This window comes from Microtus oregoni, unplaced genomic scaffold (genome assembly GCF_018167655.1).
Source record: "Microtus oregoni isolate MIOR12 unplaced genomic scaffold, Mior012 000002F_ref0000024, whole genome shotgun sequence".
NCBI lineage: Eukaryota > Metazoa > Chordata > Mammalia > Rodentia > Cricetidae > Microtus > Microtus oregoni.
In genome coordinates this window covers 53,931,038-53,958,550 of record NW_024543061.1, presented here as the reverse complement: position 1 = coordinate 53,958,550, position 27,513 = coordinate 53,931,038, and the positions used below count along the sequence as shown (strand labels likewise).

The following is a 27,513-nucleotide window of genomic DNA, read 5'->3' as shown; positions in this document are numbered from 1 at the left end:
AATTAGAAACAAAATACCACTATATTTTGCTAACAAGAAAGTCACATAGCGGTAGAGTTCAAAAGAAAATTGTGAAACCTTTATTTATTAAAGCAAATAATCTCTAACTACTTTGGATAGCAGCATCTAAATAAAAGTGTGTTTATTAATGAATACTACATTAAACAAGCCCAGAATAAAACTTCCAGGTCTTTGGGATGAACTTATATATAGTTCCTTTGGGTTTTGTATTATGCATATTTTCCACTTTTCCCTTTATTCATCATTAATTTCAACAACAAAAAATAACTACTATTAACATAAAAGTTATTTGAAGATGGAACTTCCTACATAGTCTTAGGTACTCTGTAGGCTGATCTCAAACTCTTGCCTCTACCTCCTGGATGCTAGGATTATAGGAATTTGTCAAGACACCAGAGTTTTTTTTTTAATATTTATTTATTTATTATGTATGTAATATTCTGTTTTGTGTATGCCTGTTGGCCAGAAGAGGGCAGACCCCATTACAGGTGGTTGTGAGCCACCATGTGGTTGCTGGGAATTGAACTCAGGTTAAGTTAACCTCTGAGCCATCTCTCCAGCCCCGACACCAGAGTTTTATGTGGTGCTTGGGATCAAATTTAGGGTTTTGTCCACGGTAGGCAAGCACTTTTACCAGCTGAACCACATCTTCAGCCCTAAAGATGGTCCTTCCTTCCTTTTTTTTTTTTCAGACAGGGTCTCACTTTGTAGCTCTGGCTGTCCTGGAACTCCTCAAACTCAGAGATCTTGCCTCTCTGCCTCCCAAATACTGGATTTATGGTGTTGCGGCATCACTTCACCTGGTCCCTGAAGATGCTTCTTTAGGCTTTACCTATGTAACAAGTATTGCATCTCAGAACCATATATATATATATATATATATATATATATATATATATCCAACTAAACCCAAAAACTTGTATGTTTCTGTCTATAACTAAGTAAAATTCGGAAGGCAAAGCAACCCTTCCCACTGCTTAAAAGTCAAATCCACTACATTGTTTACCAAGGAGAGTTTCTTGTGTAAGTAGTTTATGATGCTTAAAGAAAACACAAAAGTTTTTTTCGTAAGAATAAAGGTAAATATGGCAGGAAAAGTTCTTAAAATAGAGAATGAGCTTTACCATGCATGTTCTATGATTCCTGACAAAGGAGCTAAGAATGTAACACTAAAGAAATCTAAAGTTTAATATTCTGATGGGTACAAGAGACTTCTTCACTTAAGTTGGCTGATTCTATCAAGTAAAGATTCTTACAATTAACTTGTCATAAAGATGTTTGGAAAAATATACAAACATAATCTGAGTGTGATGGCACATGGCTATAATCCCAGAACATGAGGCAAAGGCGGGTGAATTGCTTTGAGTTTAAAGTTAGTCTACACAGCAAGTTTCAGGTTGGCTAAAGTCACATAGTGATACTCTATCTCAAAGAAACCCAACATTAGAAGAGCATAAAAAAACCAGAACCTCAGCCATTTAAGGTGGTGGCGCACGCCTTTAATCCCAGCACTCGGGAGACAGAGGCAGGCGGATCTCTGTGAGTTCGAGGCCAGCCTGGTCTACAAGAGCTAGTTCCAGGACAGGAACCAAAAAGCTACGGAGAAACCCTGTCTCAAAAAAAATCAATCAATCAATCAATCAATCAATCAATCAAACAAACAAACAAAAATGCCAGAACCTCTTAAAAAGAGAAAAACAGGCCCTCTTAAAATAGAAAATCAGTAGCCTGACTGGTTCTATAAGATGGTTTTTACAATTAACGAGACATATCTTTGTATAAATATGTACTTCTTCAATGATACCAAAGCACATTTCTATTGATTCATTATAATTCAAATGAATCCTCTGAAGGTAGATGCTCACACTATTGCTCATTTTTGGTATTCTGCCATGCTGAACTGAACATTCATCCATGTTCTTACTCAGAACTTTCTTCACACATATGCACACAAGTCCTTAGGACAAACTGTTCTAATGGAACTATTAAGATGATATGAACATTTTTCATAGTCTTAATGAACCATCCTCCAGAAATTAAAGTCATTTTATATTCCTATAGGCACTGGGGTTGATTAACATGGTAACACAGTTAAATGTTATTTAATCCTAGGATTATCTTACAGCAAGCTTCAAAAGTAACAGTTATGTACATCACATCTGAGTACAGATGTACCTTACACTTAATATAACTAGTGCTAATATTTGAGAGGGGCCTACTTATCCTAACAAAGTTGTGGAGGGAATCAAGATCACTCTTCTATAAGGTTCAGATGAATAAGCTTATGTAAGCCAACTTCTAGACTGTTGAGTAATGTTCAGGTGTGAATTACACAAGTGGTTATTTAATGTTTCAGTGGATGAATTCTCTTAAACCACTGGAAACGTCATCACATAAAACAGGATACACTTGCCCAAATCAAGGAAGGAGATAAAAGTTCATGTGGTGTTCTATAAACTGTTTCTAGAAAGGTAACTTATCACATCACATCATGGTGATCAGCTGTTCTTGTTTTTAGTGAGTGGCTTCTGAGTACTAAGGGAGTTTTGAATGGTGACAGACTTCAGGCAAAGAAATTCATTTAGTCCTGTGAAAGAAAACGGCCCCCGAAGGGAGTGGCACTATTAGGAGGTAGCCTCCTTGGAGAAGTGTGCCACTGTGGGGGCAGGCTTTTAGGACTCCTTTGCTCAAATTTCCCTTGATGTGACTATTAGTTGACTTCCTGTTGCCTGCAAGATTTAAGACTTTCAGCTTCTGCAGCACCACGTCATCATGCTATTATGATGGTAATGGATAGAACCTCTGAAACTCTTTCCTTGTAAGAGTTGCAATGGTTATGGTGTCTTTTCACAACAATAAAAACCCTAAGAGAACTCCTCAGTAGAAAAACAACTCAATGACTGCGTGTCACAGAATAAAAACGTAGTAATTTGGACAATTTCCGTTTTAAATGCAAAGCCTATGTAACTTGGAAGTCTAGTTACCAGAAAACCAGAAAACAGGTCGAAAGCACCATCAATGAAAACTATACTATTACCCAATAAGCAAATAAATCTTAACTGTACTGATGACAATGAAACTATCCTTAGATACTTTGTAATTTAAAAAAATAACAGTAGTGGAAGATAAATAGCTACCTGAAAAAAAATATGAATAAACATTGGGGTAATTTTTGCTGTAGCAAAAACTACCTTATATTAGCCAAACCGTAAATTATTAACAAAAATGTAGTTTTTGGGATTAAAAGCATATTTATTTGCCTAGAAGACAATGAGAATAAGTGGGATTAGCTAGCTAGTGGTTTGGTCTGAAACCCAGGACCTTTGACAATTCCTATCATCCAAAGCATCAAATATATTTAAAGTCTACAAATATTTTTCCAGAAGACCTTAATATGAAAAATGATTCCGAAGCTTTGATATGAATACTCATTTTTGATCTAGTTTCAGTAGACATTTCACTGTATTTGGAACAAAATGTCTCAATACTTGAAAACCTTGCAGACCAGGCTGGTCTTGAACTCTGCCTGCCTCTGCCTCCTGAATACTGGAATTAAAGGCACGAGCCACCACTGCCCCAATGAACAAAATATTTTCAAATGAATGTTTTGCCACTACTTTGTAACCAATTTAAAAACTCAGACTTGATTTTATGTTGCTGAATTTGAATGTGATATGTGGCTAAAGATGACCTTGAACTCTTGGTCATCCTTGCATCATCACCTCCTCCCAAGAGTAACACCAATACAACAAAAGCTAAAAATTATTCTCTCCAAAACTATAGAAACCCTGTCTCAAAAAACAAAACAAAAAAACAAAGAGGACAGAAACCTCAAGGTCCCAATCAGGAGCAGAAGGAGAGGGAGCACGAGCAAGGAACTCAGGACCGCGAGGGGTGCACCCACACACTGAGACAATGGGGATGTTCTATCGGGAACTCACCAAGGCCAGCTGGCCTGGGTCTGAAATAGCCTGGGATAAAACCGCACTAGCTGAACATAGCGGACAATGAGGAATACTGAGAACTCAAGAACAATGGCAGTGGGTTTTTGATCCTACTGCGCGTACTGGCTTTGGGGGAGCCTAGGCAGTTTGGATGCTCACCTTACTAGACCCGGATAGAGGTGGGCGGTCCTTGGACTTCCCACAGGTCAGGGAACCCTGATTGCTCTTCGAGCAGATGAGGGAGGGGGACTTGATCGGGGGAGGGAAATGGGAGGCGGTGGCGGGAAGGAGGCAGAAATCCTTAATAAATAAATAAATTTAAAAAAAAACGAAGAGCGACAGACAGACAGAAGGGGTAGAGGGAGGGAGGAAGGGAGAGAGAGAGAGAAAGAGAGGGAGGGAGGGAGGGAGGGGTGGGGGGGAAGAGAGAGAATTCCATGTCCCAGGGTCAGTGAGTAAAGACTCTTGCTGAAAAGTATGATGATCTGAATTCAAACCTCTGAACTCACATAGTAGAAGAGAACCAACCCCAGCAAGCTATCTTCTGAACTCCACATGGGGGAGTCCAACTGACACCCACAGAGCACATGAACACATTCACACAAAACAACAAAAAAATACATGTTCCCCATTCTAACAGATCTCTTATAAACCAACATTAGTAACTAAAAAGCAGACTCCAGTTTTCTGAGAGGGGTGGAAAAAGATCCTTGAAAGTACAAAAATTGGCCAGTGTGGTGATACATGTTTTTGCTTTCAAAACTCAAGAGGGCAGAGACAGGCTTGTGAGTTAAAGGCTGCTGTGTCTACACAGAATTCCAGGACAGGGAAGGATATATAAATTCTGTCTCAAAATACAAAAACTATTTCTACTGATTAGAAAAATACTCCAAAACTACACTATGAAAAACTAGCATACTTTCGCATAGGATCCTTTATTTTCTGTCCTTATATACCAATAGCAATTTATACCCAGGTTAATTCCTACTTGCCACTAAGAGTGACAAAATTAACATGAATTTCTAATGTTCAAGATTGCTTTTCACATTATAAAATCCAGCTCTTAGAAGAAACAAATACACTGGTTCTCCATTTGCTTTAGTTCAATATTCAAACAACTTTCACTATTTCCTGAATGTTAACTAATTTGTTTTCTACCAGCTTCCAAACATAATACATTTTTAGCTATTACTTGAGTACATACACTCACAAATTCCTGTTGACCCTACTGTAGTGAACTGCTAAGAGACAATATTTGGTCCTTACTTGGCTTTCAATCTACTGTAATCTAAATACAGTTACAAAACAAAAAAGGGCAAAGATAAAAGTTTTTAGGGGCTGCCACCATTCCTTATTCTCCTAAAACTCAAATTTAGAAAGTCTTTTATCATGTCCAGATATGTTACTAATTCTTTCCAAAAAATATTCTTTTAAAAGCTTATCAAGGGCAAATAGAGTCTTAATACAAATAAAACCAAGCAGGCTCCAATGTCGAGTAGCAAAGTTATTTTAATTCTCAAAACCAAAAACTGAATTCACAAATCGCTTCTTTGCTCACACAATAACTGCTTCATAGGCAGGCTTCACAGTAGTTTTGCCTGTCCCCTTTCAGGCCAAAATACTTGTTAAGTTTGGTATACACTGCTGTCTTAGAAACCAAATTCTAGTAGGGCACCTGCAGTTCTTAACTATTTTAAGGAGTGTTTACTGATATCCATAAGAATCTGATAAAGACCATCAAACTTTTCATCAGAAGTGTGAAGACCCAAAATATGATCTAAAGTGTCCAGAAACTCATAAGCTTTTGATCTATATGTCCTTTTCTGAACTATAGCTAGCCTGGATTAAAGGAGGCTCAAAAGTGACTGATAAATGTATAGATATTTAGAAGAGGCCTTTGTCTCCCATTATCAAGGAAATAAGAATTTGCAATCACAAATATAAGGGATAATATTCAATAAAATCCCAATCATTTCCTCTCTATCCACATTCTATGATGCAGAAGCCCTATGCAATTCAAACCAAGCCAAATGCAAATCTCGTTTCATTTGTGTGTCTTTGATCAGGCAGTACAAATGATTAATTCAATTAATGGCAGCCTTCACGTGCACATTGTTTCAATATTTTGTTTCATTAAATGGAAGTACATATAAAAGGACCTGTGTGGCAGACTGAAGTGGGATGTGTGTGTGTGTGGGGGGGGGGGGAGCGTGAGCAAGAGCCAGAACAAGCTCCAAAGCTACACAGAGAAACCCTAGCTCCAAAGCTACACAGAGAAACCCTATCTCAAAAAACCAAAAAGAAAAGATCTTAGAATCAACAGATTTGAAATACTGTATTATTTAGCTGTGTGGTCATTCTAATTAAATCTGTTTGCAATCTACCTCAGTGCACGGCTCTGAGAATTAAGCACATTAAAGGACCCAAATTTTGGTATGAAGCTTTCCAATACTAGGAAGGAACAGAAATAGGGGCTTGGATGAAAACAAACATGGAATTGAATTCATTCTTCTAAGTCAACTGTTTCAAGTGGAGGCAAAGGAACTGATAAGAGTTTTGTTCCATGTCACTAATGATGCTAATGGCCAGGCAATGGTGGTACACGCCTTTAATCCCAGCACTCGGGAGGCGGAGGCAGGCGGATCTTTGTGAGTTCGAGTCCAGCCTGGTCTACAGAGCTAGTTCCAGGACAGGCTCCAAAGCCACAGAGAAATCCTGTCTCGAAAAACAAACAAAAAAAACCCAAACAAACAAACAAACAAACACTAATGATGCTAATGCTTGAATAATAAGCAGGCATATTTAAATTTATCAGATCAATTTTCTTGGCAATGAAATACATTATCAAAACTTCAGCCGGGCGATGGTGGCGCACGCCTTTAATCCCAGCACTTGGGAGGCAGAGGCAGGCGGATCTCTCTGAGTTCGAGACCAGCCTGGTCTACAGAGCAAGTTCCAGGACAGGCTCCAAAGCCACAGAGAAACCCTGTCTCGAAAAACCAAAAAAAAAAAAAAACAACAACAACAACAAAAAAAACAAAAACTTCAACCAACTCATAAAGTAAGATCTAGTGTATATTGAACATACTATTAACAATTAACAAATCTGCTTCCCCAATCTATTGGCCAAGCTTTCTAAACACTGTAGATGTCTTTATTTAAAAGTTTAAAAAATCGTGACATATCTCAGCTTAGTCTACAGAGCAAGTTCCAAGGCAGCTAGAACTACATAAAGAGAAATCCTGTCTCAAAAACAAAAAGTCAGAAAGATCATGACATATCTATATAGACCACAATATTCTTTTATTGAGTCACTCCATTTTGTTGTTGACTGGAAATATGATGGTCAGGAGATGAACCAGCTCAGAATACATAAAGTAAACAAAAGGGAGAAACCAAAACATCTGGTTGTGTTTGGGATTTTGCTTGTTTTTATCTTGAGACAGAACCCTATTCTGTAGCCCAACTCTAAACAGCCTTCCTGTCTTACCCTACACCAACAAATATTCAGATTATAGATATATCTACTGGTTCTGTTAATTACTGCTGTAGTCTAATTGACCAAGTCCCACCATGGTCAACTCTATGAATATTTTTATTTCAAATTTAAAATTTTATGATGGACCGCGAGGGGTACACCCACACACTGAGACAATGGGGATGTTCTATGGGGAACCCACTAAGGCCAGCTGGCCCGGGTCTGATAAAACCGGACTCGCTGAACATAGCGGACAATGAGGACTCCTGAGAACTCAAGAACAATGGCAATGGGTTTTTGATCCTACTGCACGTACTGGCTTTGTGGGAGCCTAGGCAGTTTGGATGCTCACCTTACTAGACCTGGATGGAGGTGGGTGGTCCTTGGACTTCCCACAGGTCAGGGAACCCTGATTGCTTTTCGAGCTAATGAGGGAGGGGGACTTGATGGGGGAGGGAAATGGGAGGTGGTGGCAGGGAGGAGGCAGAAATCTTTAATAAATAAATAAATAAAATTAAAAAAAGAAATTAAAATTTTATGATGAAGAATTTCAAATAAGTACAAAACTAAGAGGTATATAGAGGTAATATAATCTAGTTATTATTTTTGTTTGAAGGAAGACTTTAGTTTGTCATTTTGTCCTTTCTTACAACTCCCTCTAAAATACTGTCATTTAATACAAATTTTAGTTTTCTTCAACTTTGACCTCAAAAAAGACTGAATTTATTAAATAACTTGTCATGTATTTTTTTTAATCTAAAAGTACTTTATAAAGCAAACATTCAATTTCTATGATTAAAGAACACAAGAACCTGAAACCTGTAAGCCCAGCTACTTAGGAGGTTGAAGTAGGAGCCCTTATTACCTGAGTTACACTGTTAGTTCAAAGTCATCCCAGAGGGCTTACTGAGAGAGCTTATCTCAAGGGCTATTTTTTTTAAAGTGTGTGTGTGTGTGTGTGTGTGTGTTTGTGTGAGCGCCTCCAAGCACTTAAACTTCACCGACAGACAATCCCAACAGGGTAAAGAAAGAACCTGACAACTGGCCAGCATAAATGGTACTCTATAACTACTTTGAAGACTCTAATTCCTAAGGTTCAGCTGTCCTTAAAGCATCATTTTCTATTAATTTTTTAAAAAATATTTATTATTGTGTGAGGGTGCACACATAACAGTATAGGTGTGGAGGTCAGAGGACATCTTTTGGGATATGGTTCTTCTCTTCCTCCAACTTTAATTGAGTCCCATGGATTGAACTCTAGTTGGGTTTGCACAGCAAGAATTAATTACCTGCTAAGCCATCCAGTGATTACATTTCTTAAGTAAGCAAGCACTGGCATATTTATAAAACAAGAGACCTACCTACTCTCTGGAGGAACATGAGTAGCTACACTTAGAGGCAGTCAGATTCACAAGCTCAAGGTCAGCCTGGGCTACAGAGACTTTTAACTCAAAGGAGGAAGGACAAGCAAGGCCCTGGGTTTGACTACAGCACTATAAACAAGTTAGAAGCTTCAAATTTCAGCCATGTACCAATTACTCCTTTGTTAACACCTAGTTAAATTCATATAATCAAAAGAACAATGAAAATCAGATGCCATTTATAACATATCAACATAATCCTAAGTAAGGTTATTTCAGAGTTTAGAAAACTAATCAAATACTCCTAAAAGAAATACCAATTTTCAAATTAAAAGCTACTGTTTAACCACTGAACCATCTCTCCAGACCACCATGCCCAGCCCTAAACTGGATATTTTCAACTAACAGTTTGATAAAACCAAAGAAGTCCGTTTTTCTGTTTTGTTGTATTTAGACTTTTCCTAATTAAGTTTTAAAATTAATCCAATCTCTAGCTAAATTTGAAAAATTGCTTAGTAGGGGAGAATAAGAAACCAAAAGACAAATTCTACAACAGAATCAGAACTCTGCAAAGAAAATGGTTTTCTAGGTAGGGACTAAGAGTTTCTCTATAGTTGAAGGTCTGTTCTGGGCCAGTTTTGGAGGGTGAAAAAGATGCCTGCCATATGCTATTGACGATGCTAGGACAGCAGAACTGTCCTAGGGAGACTAAGATGTAGCATGGTCTTTCCTCAGAAAAACTTAAGAAAAAATTTTCCAGGATTAGGATGTAGTTCTATATTGTACTTGCCTTTCCCATCATTCTTAACAACAACAACAACAACAATAATAATAATAATAATAATAATGATAATAATAAGCAGCTGGAGTGCTGGAGAGAGAGAGCTCAGTGGTTAAGAGCACTGGCTGTTCTTACAGAGGACCAGAGTTCAATTCCTAGAACCGACATAGTGGCTCACAACCATAGAGAATCTGACACCTTCTTTGGTCTCTACAGGTATCATGCATGCACATGGTGCGTGCAAACAGATGAATACAAAACACCCATACATAGGAAATAAACATTTGCACAACTATTTGCCACAGTAATGCATTACTATTATTACATATTTAGAAAAAACTAAGGCATTCCCCCCAAAATTATTTTTCACCTCTTGGTTAGCACATTGCTATTTTGTCTAAATTTATTTTATTGTTAAATTATATGCACATAAATGCAGGTTCCCTTGGAGGTCAGAAGAGACTATTAGTTCCCCTGAAGCTTGAGTGTGCTAGGAACCAAACATGGATCCTCTAGAAGAGTGGTTCTCAACCTGTGGGTCTAGACTCCTGGGGGTTGCTGAACAACCTTTCACAGAGGTTGCCTGAGACCACTGAAAAATTCAAGATATTTATATTATGATTCATAATGGTAGCAAAATTACAATTATGAAGAAGCAATGAAATAATTTTAGGGTGGAGGTCACCACAACATGAGGAAATGTATTAAAGGGCTGCAGCTTTAGAAAGGGTTATGAACCACTGCTCTATAAGATAAGGAAGTGCTCTTAATCCTGAGCTGTCCAGCTTGCTATTTATTATAAAGTAGGGTATGACTTAGTGGCTCACACAATACCAGAGAATCTGACACCTTCTTTGGTCTCTACAGGTATCATGCATGCACATGGTGCGTGCAAACAGATGAATACAAAACACCCATACATAGGAAATAAACATTTGCACAACTATTTGCCACAGTAATGCATTACTATTATTACATATTTAGAAAAAACTAAGGCATTCCCCCCAAAATTATTTTTCACCTCTTGGTTAGCACATTGCTATTTTGTCTAAATTTATTTTATTGTTAAATTATATGCACATAAATGCAGGTTCCCTTGGAGGTCAGAAGAGACTATTAGTTCCCCTGAAGCTTGAGTGTGCTAGGAACCAAACATGGATCCTCTAGAAGAGTGGTTCTCAACCTGTGGGTCTAGACTCCTGGAGGTTGCTGAACAACCTTTCACAGAGGTTGCCTGAGACCACTGAAAAATTCAAGATATTTATATTATGATTCATAATGGTAGCAAAATTACAATTATGAAGAAGCAATGAAATAATTTTAGGGTGGAGGTCACCACAACATGAGGAAATGTAATAAAGGGCTGCAGCTTTAGAAAGGGTTATGAACCACTGCTCTATAAGATAAGGAAGTGCTCTTAATCCTGAGCTGTCCAGCTTGCTATTTATTATAAAGTAGGGTATGACTACTTCTTGCTGCTCTGTATACCATGAAAATTTCCAGCCATTCCTTTTCATACTAACAGTTCATAATAGACTATAAAAGGAAGGTTACACCTACCCAGAGCCATGTTTCTCAAAAAAATATGTCTTCGAGGAACACCATACATGGTCTACTCAAATCATGGATATATTATGATTAACAATACAATAAAGTCTAAAAACATTTGGTTCAGGCCAATTAGACCCAAAATTCCAAAGCAAAAGTGCTTTGTGAGTTCGCTTTCTTATTTACTTGTTCTACCTGGTATACAGTAATAGTTTAATTTCGGAGCAATATAGCTGACGTTTACTTGTTTTGATTCTTAGAAGGTATTTGAATTTAGTTCTGCTTACTTACTGTGCAGCCAATAAAGATTTTGAAGATTTTAAATACACACTTTCAATAAATAGCCCAAATACAAAAATTCCATCCATTTCATATATTTTAGCTGCCTTTTTAAACGTGCCTTGTCACTATCAACCTGTCCTTATTTTGTACTTTTGCTGGACTATGAATTTAAGTTCTATTTGATATAAATAAAACTAAATTCAACAAGAGCACAAATATTTTAAAAGAGACTTAACTTTAGACTTCTAAATTTTTTCTCCAGCTCTGTTCTTTAAAAAAAAAAAAGTCATTTTAGCTAACATTTTCTAGGCTGTGGGCACAGAAATATATTTACTTCCATGGCTGAAATAGTTCTTGTCACAGCATTGAGAAAATAAAATTAATGCGTTCATACAGCAATCTAATGTTATACTCACTGTGTAGAATCTTACTGCCTCAAAAGCACACCTCTGTTCTCTTTCATATTAACTGCTTTTCTTAAATGAAAGTAAGCTTTTCTAATCGTCCTTTCAGTCTTGTATATGGACAATACTTGCTAACACAGTCAAGGTCCTGGGTTCAATTTTCAAAACTACAAAAAAAAAATACTCTTTTGATATATCTCAAATGTCACAATAAGCACGTTTATTTCTAAAATAAACAACTGTCTTTTCCTTTAAAAACACGTCAACTTTCAACAGTCCATAATAAAGAAAAATCTAATATAAATAAATACAGATGAAAACTAATTGTTAACATCCTTCAAGGTTATGGGGAGCAAGGGGTGTCCTAAGTCTTCACATCACAGGAGAGGGGAAATCTCAGCACCAGAACACAACAATAAAAATGATAAAAATTAAAATTTCATTTTAGCATTGGAAAAAGCTTAAAGAACTCTGGCATAAAATTTTTATATTCAAACAGCTACTTAATTAGGTAAAGAGGTCAAAAGATATAAAGGTTTAACTTTAAAAAGAATCTTAATTCTAGTCATAAACCCAAACTGAATACATTGGTAATCGCCAATATAAACTGCAAATACACAATGGATTTCACTTTATAATACAGTGGCATCTGGTAGTGATAATAACCATAAATAGCCAATGGAATTATATGTTTTAAAACCTTTTTTGTACGCTAAGAATCTGAAACAGCTCTGAAAAGAGTGGAGGACATAAGTTATCTGTCACTAGACTTTTAAGCACTAGCTTTAGAATATTTAAACAAATCCACAACCTACCATAATATAAACTACAGTATCCCATTCAATTCCCCTCTTTGTCCTAGTTTCTTTTTTGCTGGAAGAGGCGTAGTGGGATAATAATAGCAGGAAGTAAGGTGGAGCAGCTGTACGGCAAGATGAGGGTGCTGTGTGTGTGTGTGTGTGTGTGCGCGCGCGCGGGCGTGTGTGACCTCCATGTTGGCCTACTGCCTCCTCGGTCTTATGAAAATGAAATTAGCTGTTTGGGATGCCGTAAATTATAAATATTACTGGGATCAAGATGTAATTTTCTACAATTCACTTTTCTTAGGATCTGTTCTAGGTCTCTAGTCAGATTCAGTTAAAAGAAGCAATAAAAGCCTCATTTTTAGAGATTTCTAACATTTTCGAAGGGAACTCTAATGCTAGCAATAGTTTGTTGGTAGAGAATGAACTAGAACTAGCTTCCTTTTAGTCCCATTAATCTATGGAAATAATCTATATAAATTTGACTGTAAACAGAAGAAATGACCATCCAAATTTCTATAGCAAAGTTTCTATTCATGCTGTTGTTATTTTGTTGATGAGAAACTTTTCACAGTAGTGCTAACAAATTTACTTTCTTGTTTGGGCATGTGTGCACATGGGTGCGCATATTCAGGCCAGAGGACAACCGTCATGTCATTTTATTTCTTAGGCACTATCTTTCGTGTCAACACTCAGACAGGGTCTCTTACTGGCCTAAACTGGCCAAGTAGGCAAGACTGACTGCTTAGTGAGCCCCAGGGATCTGTCTCTGCCTGCCCAGAGCTGGGATTACAAGCATCTATTAACCATCACACACATTCACAAGGGTTTGGAGAACCGACTTCAAGTCCTTTTACAAATATCTCATCAACCGAGTCTTCTCACCGGCCTCTCAAATTTCCCTTTTCAAATCAAAATATTCTACGTGTTGTAACTGCCAAGACAGTCATACTTAAAATATTATGCGGGCAACATTTGTATTTCTTTAACAAAAGAGAGAACTGACACAAAACTTCATCAATGTATATTATATTAGTTTAAAACCATGTCTTTTTTGCCAATCCATAAGAAGAAATCAGCACTCCAGTTTCCACATTGGACCAACAGATGTGATTGATCTTGGAAAAACAGTTGAAGGATTTCTAAAAATTAAATTCTCTTCAAACAACTGTTCATGAAAATGAACTGTCATATACTACTTTATAAGGAGGAATCCTTTTGTAATCTAAATAACTACTGTCTAATTTGTGAATGTAATTTTTAAAAAGAACTCTCATACATGTAACATTTGACATTTACTTTAAAAAGTAGCTGAAATGATTCAGGGCAGGCTGTTAATAACAACTTCAACAGGAACCTAAATTTGGCAGTATTTCATGGTTTTGCATGTAAGAGATATAACTTACACACCTCCAACACCGTAATTCTTATTAAGTAACAAGCTAGATGCAATCACCTTTTGCTGAAATCTAAACACAAACTAACAGGATTGAATCTAAGCTAAAAGTGGGGGGGGGGGGGGGGCAGGCAACAATAATCTCCAGAGCATACCAGATTCTGCAGGAAGTAGGAGGAAGACTGAAACAATAAGGTAGCTTTCCTTTTTGTGTGTGTGTGTGGTTTGGGGGGGGGGGTGTTGTTGTTGTTGTTGTTTTTCTTTTCTGAGAGGAGAGTCTAATTTTGTAGCTCAGGCTAGCATCAATCTTTGGCTGAGCCTCCTGACTCAGTTTCCTGAGTACAGGACATACAGATGTAAGCTACAAAGCCTTGTTATAAAAACTCTTTTTCAGTACACATTTTACATGATGGTGACTAAAAACACGTGAATGTTGGATTGTGCTTTTTCTCTTACTAAAACAAAATCAAAGTTAACAATATGTAGTTACAGTACAAAGGAAAACACAGTATTTGACACCCTGTCGAATCTAAACCCAACTAAACATACTGCATGTATTGAAATACAAACTTAATTCACACAGAATGACATTCCAATCCTTACTAAAATCTGGCTAGCAGACGGGCTGGTCCACTAAGGTAAGGAGGCAACTTACATTTATTTAAAAGGGCAGGGAACATAACAGGGAAATCACTTTTATCCACACAATGCTTGAGGTTTTTGTTTTTTTTCCCTTGGAAGATAGGCCAGATTCGTCCCAGATTTCTAAAATATATGGAATCTGGGCTTAAAAGTATATGCTTGGCATAAATTCAAGGCTTAAGTGGGAACTAAAAACAGTTTCTTTAATTGTAAACCAAAGTGAATAATCTCCTGGGGGAAAAAAAATCTATTGCTTTTCCTACCTCCTGCCCCTCCCCCACTAACACTGCTTCCCTGCTGTGCAAAGAGCCCTTTGTCCTGCCCCGCACTTATCTAGCTGTTTGGCCATATTGACAGGCCTACTGGAAGCATAATAAGGGAGTCAGTCTGACATAAGCAGCTGGCGATTTGAAACAAAAATCTTCCTTTTCTATCACACCAAATCCTGCTGCAGAAGTCTGTGGCTCCTCCCATACTTCCACCTATTTCTCAAACAGAGCAGCAAGGAACTGATTCCTTTGATCCAGCAGTATAAATCAAAAACTTGATTCCTTAGTCAGAAATTTCTACAGTTCTTGATTTGCTTTGTATTGTAATTAATAATATTAAGGCTAAAAGGAATCCTTAACTCTGGGTGTACACATATATGACTATCATTTCAATTCGGAAATGAAAATTCTGGGATGTTTCATACTACAAGACAGAAGAGATGCAGAAATGGGAGACCTATGTTCCGAGCAAAACTGACCAATAAGGTTAGGGTTTTAAAAATACCAAGGATTCAAAACAGCCAAAAATTGAGTTTCCTGACTTCATATCAAAGATACTTCAAGGAAATTTACATTAAGTAAGGAATTTCCCCAATTACTCTGCAAAAATAAAATAAAATAAAAAATAATGTAAACGGAATGGGACAGGACAGACCCCTTACTCAGAAGGGACACACACACACACACACACAGGACTTAGTGTCACTGTCCCTTTAGTTACCTCACAGTTCCCTTCAAGTACTGAATAAGAACACTCTCAAGTGATGCTTGCCAGTCAGTTAATGGTATCTCTACCCAATTTATAACTAAATACAAAACAGAACAATTTCCCTAGGATTACATGATTTAACAAAGTTAAGTATAGATAAGTGAAAGAAAGGCTATTCACTTTACCTTTTGCAACCTTCCCTGAATTCTAGCCACTAGACGAAATGAACACAATACCAAGTGAAGGTCATGTCATTCAGTAGATGGCTTAGAATCTCTAGAGTCCAGAATACCACCAATCTATAACATAGGTGCATTATTTTCCTAAGTCTGCCTGAAAGAACATTTTAAATCAAATTATAAATGACTAATAGTTGTATTATTATATACATTTTCCAAGGTGCTTTGCAGTTTAAGCTCACTACTAACTAGCTAGGCCTCTTAATTTCAAAAACTGACAAGTCACTAGAGTTTAGCCTAAAGTTATAGTATAACTTTATTTTATTTATGATCTAATTTCTCTTTGATATGTACTCAACAATTACTGACTGCTAAGGCCTAATGTTTCAAAGTTATTTCAATGAAGATTTTATTTCTCCATCCAAAGGCAAAGTTGACATAGCCAATACTGTCAAAAAGGGTCAGAATAATTTCCAGGAGTAGGCAGATTCCTAGATACTAGACAATATCAAAAGATATAAGTATTTTTAAGTATGTCAGTCCAAGTAATCCTTCTAAGAAAAAAGCCTCTTGATTCTCCAGTGATTACAGTGAGACTACAACCAGTACCCCAGTACCAAAAAAAACCCAAAAAAACCCACCAGGAAGTAAAAGTAGCAGTCATTATTTTCTAAAAAACTTGTATATTATAATTAGGCTAAAAACACCTGCATCCTAAATCTAAGTCTATTAAACGGTCTACATAAATGAAATCATACCTATGGGATATAGTATCTTATCTATGTAACAACTGTATTAAAACCACCTGAAATAATCATTAAGAAGAGTTTTGTTTTATAGACCTGCTTTTAGCACTGCAAAGAGTATGAACCACATTATGTGAATGACAAAATGTTCACCATTGTTTCTTGGTTCCTTGCCATAAGTGCTAGAGTCAAACTACACATTAGAGATGTTTGTGGGATTTAGATACATTGATACAAAATTGGACAAACAGGTATTGGTTGCAGTAATAATCTTAGGGAGAGAAAAACAACACATGATTTTATGTGTTCCACATGCCTGGGTGATGGTTCTGTTTCAAATATCCCGTCAGATAAACTATTGGGCTGGTTCTGTTCGGATGGAAGCGGGTATCCAAAGTTAGAAGGGACTCTTGCTGCTTTCTTACTATCCTGCACTAAATTTACTCAATTTCTGACCATTCCTTCTGGTTTTTCCTGTGTTTCTGATGGATTACTGTCAAGACACATCTTTGTTCGGTGGAAAGACTATAATCCAACACGTAGACGATTAATCCAATTTATAGGTCAAACATGAGTGAAGTTATCTAATCTGTAGGGGTCTACAGATTAATACAGAAAATAAGAACAAAAAATTAAATATTAATCCAAAAGTAGCTCTTTTTAGTTTAGGCTTCCAATTATAGTCAGATGTTTAGATGTTCACGAAGGTAAATATGGCCTAATATGGAGAGACACATACAAATCAGAACTAACTTAAACAATTAAGAGATAGAGGAAAACATATAAGTTGCACTGCAAAAACAGAACATAAAGATTCTCTTCACCCTATTCTGGTACTCAGGGACATCTTTACTGCTTTAGTCTTCAAAAGGATTTTTAAAAGATCAAAACACTAATGAACGTTTTAGTCCCACGGAAGTATAAAACCTCAGGTAATACCAAAAATCTGCCAACCCCCTCCCCAAACAAAAACCCAAACTCTTTAACTTGATCCAGTTTTCAGATGGGGCTATCCATAAATGGATACAGTTACGAACTAATTCTGGTCTCTTCACTAACAAAAAGCAAACCAGCTCAGCAGTGCAATTTCCCAGGAAAGCAAGCAAGGTTTCTTTCCAGTCCTGAGCAGCCATCGCCTAAGTGCAGTTCCCTGCAGCCAGCAGCATTAATGGACGCTGCACTGCTGTCCTTCCCTGGAGACAGCAGCCAGCACTACTCAAGCTTCTCACGTAGCAACCAGAGCTCCAGAGCCAGCAGCTGCTGCCGCCTTGTATACTCACTCCTGTGATCCAACACAGGAGCAACCTTCTCTTCACCCCACCCCCACTTCTTAAGACACTTTTTTTTTTTTGACCAGCGCTCCATGCTAGAAGGGCTGGACTTATGATTTTAGAAAGAAACAATCCAAACGTCAGTTTTAAACTGAGATCTTTGATTAGAAAAATCAACACGTACCAAATTCCAAATATTCGTTTTTAATTAAACCAGCAATTTAGGAGCAAGTATTAAGCTTTGGTTTTTAGAAAGCCAATTTTCCAAACATTCAGTGATGAAATTTAAATTTACAGCTAAGAACAAGAGTCTTGGGTCGTGTCCTAGGAAAGGACATAATTCAGTATTCTACACATGACAATATGAATAACCTTAAAGGCTCTAATCCCATAACTGGCCACAAATTTTGGCCAGAGAACTAATGATCCTGAGAAAACTGGAAGAGATCCAAGGGAAAAAAAATTCCTGTGTCCTCCAAGCTCAGAAATCTCTGATTATGTCAGTATTCTCTGCTTTAGTCCTAGGTCAGACTGCAACACATCTAAAACCACCCCTTACAGCTTTCCTCCTAGCGACCTAAAACTATTATTAATAGAAAACTAACCATCAAAAGCACTTTCCCTTCAAAACGCTGCACACAAATCTCCTCCTGAAAAAGCTCATAACAATCACCAGGATCTTCCCCAATCAAAAGTACAGCTATTTAATATACGCCCAAGGAAGTAATGTAAACATGACCTTGGTCACAAATATGTCATCTAAAAACAATTTATTTAGGCAAAGTGTGAAGGAAATTAGAGAAGCTGAATTCTGTAAGTATTCTAAGCACGGGAAAAATTGGAAAAAGGAACTCAGGTATAGACAAAACCCAGTGGGCAAGAAATGAGTTGCTAGTGAACACATTACACAAGTAACATGAGAAGGCAGAAAATGCAGGTCATACACGCACCCCTGACCCAGACCAGTAGAGCGGGCTGCAGCATCAGAACACAGGAGAAAGATCCCTTATTCCTGAGCATGAAAAAGGCAAAGGCGCTCCATAGAATAAATTAGCATAGAAGGGGCTTTCCCAGCAGTTAAAACTTTCCCTCAGCGCGATTCACCGATGAAAACCAGGGCTTTTGCCCACCACCGTTCACCTCACATCTTAGCCTGCACGCATAAGGGAAGAGAATTCACGAGGGGCACATATCCCCCCGGCTTTAAAGTCGTTCGGAAGGATCGCTCTCCACGCCCTAGGCACGGAAAACGACAAAATCTGGCTCAATTCCAGAGTGGAACCCTACAAATTCAATGGGGATATCGCAGGGATACTGAGGAACACGCCACAGGGAGTCCAAGAATGTGAGGTGGGGGTGGTGAAGGTAATGTCTTTGGTAAGGGAAAAAGCAGCAGCCATCTGAGATAGGGACTCGAGAAGCAGGGAGAGGCACTAGGGAAGACTATGGAGGGGAGGACTGGGCCCCCGAGCGATCAGAGTTGTCACAAGGCCTCAAGAACAGGGGGTGGAGGTGGGGGGGGTCTCAGGGACAGAAAAAAAAAGTATGCCTGTGTATTTTGAGAGCAGGGTTGCGAGAGGCCTCTCCTGAAAAGGGTATAAACGTGGAGTAGGCAGTGCCCAGGAAAAAAAGGGGAGCCCAGAGTAGGGGGAGGGGAAGAGTCCTGACCCAGGGAAGACATTAAAAGGGTAGTAGGGTCGACTGGATTAAGAGGAGCCCTTCTCCCCGGGCAAGAGGGGTGCAATGGTGTGTAAGGGTGGCCGAGAAGATGGGAAGGACAGCATCCTCCTGCTACCAGCCTTGGGAGGCCCAGGCCCACGATCCCGAGGAGCAGGAACGCGGGGAGATTGAGGTGACCCTTCTTCCCCCGGGGACCGGTCGTGTGGTTCGGTGTCTCTTTTTCTGTTGGACCCTTACCTTGACCCAGGCGCTGCCGGGGCCTGGGCCCGGGCTGCGGCGCACGGCACTCCCGGGAGGCAGCGAGACTCGAGTTAGGCCCAACGCGGCGCCACGGCGTTTCCTGGCCGGGAATGGCCCGTACCGTGAGGTGGGGGTGGGGGGGGCAGAAAGGCGGAGCGAGCCCAAGGCGGGGAGGGGGGAGGGCCAGGGGCGGAGGGGGGCCGGCACTACTGTGTTGGCGGACTGGCGGGACTAGGGCTGCGTGAGTCTCTGAGCGCAGGCGGGCGGCGGCCGCCCCTCCCCCGGCGGCGGCAGCGGCGGCGGCAGCGGCAGCTCACTCAGCCCGCTGCCCGAGCGGAAACGCCACTGACCGCACGGGGATTCCCAGTGCCGGCGCCAGGGGCACGCGGGACACGCCCCCTCCCGCCGCGCCATTGGCCTCGCCGCCCACCGCCCCGCACTTATTGGCCAGCTCGCCGCCAATCAGCGGAGGCTGCCGGGGGGCCGCCTAAAGAAGAGGCTGTGCTCTGGGGCTCCGGCTCCTCAGAGAGCCTCGGCTAGGTAGGGGATCGGGACTCTGGCGGGAGGGTGGCGCGGCGCGGTCGCGGGGACGGGCGGGTGCGGCTGGCCCTCGAGGATGGCAGAATCGCCTGCTGGGGCCGCTGGGTGCGATCCGTACGCTGGACGGGGCAGGCGGGTGGCGGTCAGGACTACGGTCCGCCCCGCAGCAACCGGAGGGGGAGGGAGAAGGGAGCGGAAAAAAAAAATCACCGGACGCGGCCATGGCTCCCACGGGGGAGCGGAGGTGCGCTTCCGGTGCACGTCTCGTTGCTGATTGGCCTCCTCTCCTCCCGCCGTGTGTGAAAACACAAATGGCGTGTTGTGGTTGGAGTGAAGCGCCTGTCAGTTAAACGGGTGCTGGAGTGCGCAGCCGCAGGCTGCCTCGCTAGGCCCACTGGGTGGGGCGGGAGGTAGGTGGGGTGAGGAGAGCTGGACGTGCGGGCGCGGCCGGCCTGGGGGAGGGGAGAGGAGGGAGGGAGGGTCAGCGAAAGTGGCTCGCGCCCAGGCGGCCTCCCACCCTCCCCTTCCTCTGGGGGAGTCGGTTTACCCGCCGCCGGCCTGGCCTCGTCGTCTGATTGGCTCCCTGGGTCCAGAAAACTGGCCCTTGCAATTGGCCCGCGTTCCTGCGAGTTCAGGCCCTGGGCGGGCTGGCGGGGGCGTCGGGGAGGCGCTCGCAGGATCCGGCCCTCCCCGAGGCCCCGCGCCGCAGAGTCTGGCCTCGCGCCCCTGCGCAACGTGGCAGGAAGCGCGCGCTGGGAGGCGGGGACGGGCGGGCGGGCTGCGGGGCGGGGGCGAGCGCGGTTCCTCCTAGAGTTGCTGCCGCACGAGGGGCAAGATGTGCCGGACCTGCGGCGCGCGCTCCGGGGAGTGGAGGAAGGAGCGGGGGACTCAGTCGGGCCGGTTTGGAAGCAGGAAGCGCTTGCTCTCTAAAATTTCGTGGGAGCTGCAATCAATAAGGGAGCCGCAGTGGAGTAGGCGGAGAGAGGGCCGCACCCTTCTCTGCAGGGGAGGGGAGTGCCGCAGTACCTTTCTGGGAGTTCTCTGCTGCCTCCCGTCTTCTAAAGACCCGCCCCGGGCCTGGAAGAATCCCTTCCCCCTCTCCCCCTCGTGATCTTTCTGGAAGATGGGCGGGAGACTTCTGGGCAGGCTTAAGGGCTAAACTGGTGCGTGGGCGTTGCCCTGCAGGGGACTTGAACAGGTGTAAAATTGGAGGGGCGAGGCTTCCCACGGGTTTTCGTTGGTGTCGGGAGGTAATTATAATAGGGGCAACGGAGGGAAATGGGAGACTAGGCGCTCACCTGGGGTTTTATGCAGCAGAACTACAGGTTATTGCTTATGATCTGCCTTGGAGTATTTTTCATCGAGTTAGATTAAAGGCATGCTCACCCGAGTTTATACTCCCACTTGAGATTCTTGCTATATCATGAAATTATAGTATCGCAACTTAGAATATATAAACAGAATTTTAGCATTTTTTCCTACAGAGCCCAGTACTTCACTCTGTCCCTCCTGTTCCCTCTGCAGTCCTACCAAAAGATATTTTAGCACTCTCTCATTTTAGTCCCTTTTTTCATTTTTTTGTGCTGGCTTATCCAATCCCTAGACAGAACACTGGCATTCTTTCTCTCTTGATCTTAGAAGCCTGATGAGTCATGAAACCAGACAGATTAGTTACACCACAAATTGAGGCTGTAGCTGGGCCCTTATCCTGTAGTTCTTTTATTCCTCTTTAGTACATCTTGTTGACTGTTAGCCTTTATTTTTTTTCTATCCCCACCCCTTCGGGAGCTTTACTACAATAGATTTATTGAGAATCTAACCTGAAGTTTGGCTTCTTCCCACTCCATGAATGCTTGTCTCTTCCCATCATTAATAAACTGAACTGTTTCCTATTAATGGCCTACAGATGGAGATCTCCTCCAATATCACCTGACTTATCTTAGATGGTATTAAAAGGTATATGAATTGACAAGAAATTTGCTGACTCCTTAATGCTTTAGTGGATTCATGAGTACAATACAGAAGACCGTTAATGAGCTAATGACAACTTTTTCATTTCATTATTTCCTACACACACAATCTCTTAGGTCACATGGAATTGATTGCTGCTTACATTTTGTCACTGTACACGTCTGTAGAAGGTGATTCCTTCTGGAATGCAGACTGTTGAGGTTCAGATGTTGTTTTCTGGTCTAAGGGCCTGTGAGCCTTTATTTTCCTATTTAGGTAGTGTTTTTTCCTCTGGTCTCTGGCTTGATTCATGACATTCCTCATGTTGTTGCTGGTTTTGCTGAGCTGCTTTGGTATGGTCTTACCAAGTGGTGTCTGCTAAGTTCCTATTGTATTGCTTGACTTGTAGCCAGGTAGAAGTGAAATGTAAGTGACATAAATGTACTTGAGAAGCTTGGTCTTTGGGTTTGGTGTTGTGTGTGTGTACTCTCTAAGAGGATACTCTATTGTTCCAGTATGGTAGCCAGTAACCAAATTACTTGTTAAGCGCTTGGAAATTATCAAGGAACTAATTTTTATTTGAAGTGTAAATAGTGTGGGCAGGGGAGCCATTGCTGCAAACTTGTTGGTTGCAGAAGACTAGTGCAGACTTTAATACTGTTCTATTACACTTAACAAAGAAATAAGAATTGAACTTTTGGTAGCCTATTTAAGTTGCTTGTTGTATTTTATTTTTGTGTTTCATTTAGTCTAAGCTGAAAGCTGGTCCTCCAAACCATTATTATACATGAAAGCAAGTATAGATTAATTTGGATTTCAAAAACTTAGAGCCGGTGTTTTAGCTGGGAAGTGGTGGCAGTTGCCTTTGATCCCAGCACTCAGGAGGCAGAGGCGGTGGATCTCTGAGTTCTAGGCCAACCTGACCTGCAGAGTGAGTTCCAAGATAGCCAGGATTACACAGAGAAAGCCTGTTGAAAAATAAAATTTAGGAAGCTGAGATTTCTTTAAATCATAATTGAGGCAGTACCTACGAGCAACCATGGGATTTGGATTTCTCTGTGGCTGATCAACCTAATTCCACTCCCCCCTACCCCTTTTTGATACTCTGGGCTTCCTTATTCTTTAAAGCCTCTTTCCCACCATGTAGCTTTTTGTTTGCCACATGTATGACTTCCTGTGCTGGTTTAAATGGCATGGCCTTTTACTTTCTAAGGGCAGCTGCCGAGATTTGCATCTTGGTTTCTGGGGTGGGGTTTGGAATTCTTTTTACAAGATGGGGAGTGTATAATACCTAGTTTTGTGCTCCCTAAATGTTTTTGTTTTCTATGTAATATTTCTTAAAGTATGGTATGTTTAGGACAGGGATCTTAGGGGTTTAGTATGCAGAAACTGTTGCCTTGCTGTTTAATTCGGATTTTCCAGTCTCACGCACAGAGAATTTAAATTCTGGGTAGCCAAGGCCAGATTAAAATTCTGCCCTTTCATGTTCACTTGCTTACTGTAAATGATGACTTCGTGGGTTTTTCCTGAGACAGGATTTCACTCAATATGTATCTCTGGCTGGCCTGCAACTCAGCATTTAGAGTTCTGCCTCCTGAGTGCTGGGTTAAAATTGACGAATGCATGCCTGGCCTGAACTGTTTTTTTTCTTCCCTCTTAAACAACCAAACAATAACAAACTGTGAGTGAAAGGGAAAACCTAAATGTGGGTCAGATTCTTTTAAATATATTAAGGGGGCTTGGGTTATAATTAGTAAAGTGTTTGTGTTGCAAGCAATGAAAACTTGCATTAAATCTCCACAATCCACATAAAAAAGCCAGGCATGTTAGAGCACATCTGAGGTATCCCTAGGACTTACTGGCCACACAAGCCTAGTTACTTGGCAGGCTCCATGCTGGTGAGAACATATCTCAAAAGACAAGGCAAACAGCAATTAAGAAGCTACAAAGTTGTCTTTCACACCCATCTACACACACACAGCTAGAGAGATAGTAAAATATTTCAGATAATGTTTTCTTCAACTTTTTATCTAATACTATGTTTCTTCCATCAAGGACAATGGGGATTTCTTCAGTGAGTAAGCAGAGTTGAGAACCAAACAAATTTTATGATTTGTGAAACTAAGTTTTCGATTGATAGTTAAAGCCTATGAAATAGAGAACAAAGCTCGTATTGTACAGGAATCTAATACTTAACTGAGGTGTCTTAATGCTCTTCATGGAGGAAACTGAGGCCTTCCTGTCTGTGATCACAAGCACTTCCTTGGGTTTCCCTGAACTAACCATTGCAGCTAGCTATCCTGTTCTTATACTGGGTGTGGTGGTTTAAATAAACTTAGTTTCCTATCAAGTGGTGCCGTATGATTTCATTCTTCCGGCAAAAATTGCTATATATGTTAAACATTTGTGTTTAATGTGAAAGTTAGGTTGGGTTTGTAATTTTTAATTTTCTAATTTTGAGCAAGATAAGGCCTTTTGTACATCTTATGTTTGGTGTAACTGTTTAATTATGGCTGCCACCCTTGGTCTAGAATGTTGGACATCCCAAGAACAAGACTAGTTTGACTGGAAGAAATCTTAGCTATACAACACTTTGCTGGGTTACAACTCTAGGAGTCAAGCATTTGACCTTGAAGGTTGAGATCTTGATTTTGTTGTAGTGTATGCTAGTTTAGACATTGAAGGGGGGCACTTATCCAGACTCCATTCTTGGCTGCATTAGTGAGCACTAAGTGTCCTCCTTTAGGCTTTAACTGACTACTCACCATAACAGGCTTTGGTACCAGTCTGTGTACAGTAGAGGAAACGAAGGCTCAGATTTATCAACTTCTTATGTAATACTAGCAAACTGGGGCCAGGTATAGAAACTGGTCTAATGTTTGGTATTCCTACCATCTTTGTACTACCTTGCTCTGATTGAAACATTGAAGAGATCTAGATGTAATGTGCTATAAGGTGGTGATAGGCTTATAGAAAATTGAAAGCAGAGCAACTACTAGATTACTAGTTTTCTCTGAGGTAAGAATTCAGAAATTGGATCAAGTGTCGAGTCACTGAGAGTGGTTTCAGAACATCTCAAGGATCCCTTCCTTAGTGCCCTCTCGCCTACACCGTATTTGGTCCCGCTTGAATGTTGTCATGGCTCTTAAAATATAATTAACAATAGTAATTATTGTTTTTTCCTCCTTTAGATTGTTCCTTAAGGACAGGACAGTGCTTGTTTAAGGCTGTAACCCTGCTGTCTGAGCAAAACCAGGTCTTCGAGATCAACACACTTTTCATATTGCAAGATGTTGTGTTCTCAGAAGCAACAGAGGCACATGACTGTCACGGACAATACTGTCATTATGTTAAATGGGCTGTGCAGTTTGGATTTCTTTCTAAGGTAGTTTGGGTATGGATCATGGTTTTTTATGAATTAACTCTAGGTTATGCCTTCCATAATCCATGTAGTGTGTAGTGTGTCATGCAGTTGTTATTTTTAAATCTTGTAGCTTTGTACATGATAAAGGTGTTTTATTGTCTTAATGTTTTGAACACTTCTCAAAAATTCCAAATTATAAAACTGCAACTTATAATTTATTTTTAGAAAGATGGTTGTGGTTTTATAAGATGCTTAATTGTTCCACTAATCCTATTTGTGTTTTAAAATATGTAAAACTGAAGAGTTGGTCACTTTAGGAAGTGAAACATGTACTGGCTTTTAGAGATCATTTAACTTGGCATATCTTTTGCAACACACTTTGAATAGTGTTGGCACCAGCTGTGTTGTGGAGTCATTTTGAAAGGAGTCATTCCAGTGAGTGAATGCTACAAATGCAGGCTTTTGGTGTCCCATAAAACAAAACTGTCAGAAGCTTCAAACTAGAAATTAAGAAGCTGAAGTGTTTCAGAAGGAGACTACTTGCTGGAGAAATGTATAGTAGCTAAGAATTTAGGAATCATACAATTAACATTGCTTTGTATCTGCCAGATAAAAAGAAATGCTCATAGTGTTTCTTTTGAGCAGTACAGTAACTTGTTATAGTAAAGATTTCCCCACAAATACAAACTAATCCATAATTCATGGATGTATATGTAACACTTTAGAAATAGATGAGGCTACAAACATGGTTGGACTTATTACTGTGCTTGTATTTATTTATGTGAAAACTTGGCAATAAACTTATGTCCTAAAATAGTCAAAATGTGGAACGACTTTTTAATCTCATGCCTATCTGGAACAACTATATTGACATTTGTCCTAATGGGGAAAAACAGTGGGTAGAGCTGCAATGCCTTGGCACATTGCCACTCATTTGTGATATAAACCAAAGGGGGACCAAACTTTGAGGTAAAGATCAGAATTGGGCAGACTTGTACATTGTTAGGAACACAAGAACTTAGTTATTAATGGTCATAGCGAAGTGGAGCTGGACAAACTACTGGAAGATGTGTAATACCTCCATGATAGAGTGCTTTCCAACTGACTAATGCCTATCCCCTTATCAATTGAATTTAGAAGATAAAACTACCTGGGCCTCAACCCAGAAATTCAAAGTTGCAAATTCTTAGGTTAGTATTCTCAACACCCCCCCCACACACACACACCCCAAAAAAATCCTGACATAAATGCAGACTATAGTGTTTCAAAATTTTAAGAATGGGTAAGAATTAAATTTTGAGAAATGGCTTCTTTAGGAAGATGTACGTGGTAAACAATGACTCCTTAAAAGACTGGTACTAGGTACACTGGACTGCCAGGTTTTAGAGGAAAAGACTGTGTATTACTTTAAGTGATCACAAAAGAGGAACTAAGAACTTGGGCTAAAACTGAACTGGCATTTTACATGGTTACACCTTCACCACCAAGAACTTTACCCTGGGCAAAAGGAAAAGCAGGGGTGGGGGGCAGATGAGACAGGCAGTGGAGCCAAGACTGCTGTGGGAAAGGGCCTAAGTTCAGACCATGTCACCCACACTACTAGGCCTGTTAACTCCAGCTTCTAGCTTCCACAGGCTCCTGCACACAAATACAATTTAAAAATAAGATCCACCTGGCATTTACTGTATGCTTTTAATCCCAACACCTGGGAGGGGAGGAAGAGGCCAGCCAGGCTGTGTGGCAAAACCTTAACTTGGGGGAAGCTGCTCATAGTTCATTTTTTTTATTCTAGTAACCAGACTAGCAATTTACTAACCAGAGATGAAGACGCAGTGCTCACTGCATTTGCAGTGTCTTCAGTCAGGTTTTTTTGTGATGAATCAAGCAAAAATCTGGTGTATTAGT

The 27,513-nt window shown here is 40.3% G+C and overlaps 1 protein-coding gene across 4 annotated transcripts in view; it reads right to left on the bottom strand.

Annotated features, from left to right (window-relative positions):
- The window catches only part of Setd5 (SET domain containing 5), a 78,564-nt gene extending 58,617 nt beyond the window's left edge, over nt 1-19,947 (bottom strand). For all 4 annotated transcript variants that reach the window (XM_041644245.1, XM_041644267.1, XM_041644275.1 and 1 more), the window contains exon 1: nt 19,752-19,947. The gene's annotated coding sequence lies outside the window, so the exon portion shown is untranslated. The remainder of the gene's footprint in view (nt 1-19,751) is intronic.
- Nucleotides 19,948-27,513: the final 7,566 nt, after the last annotated feature.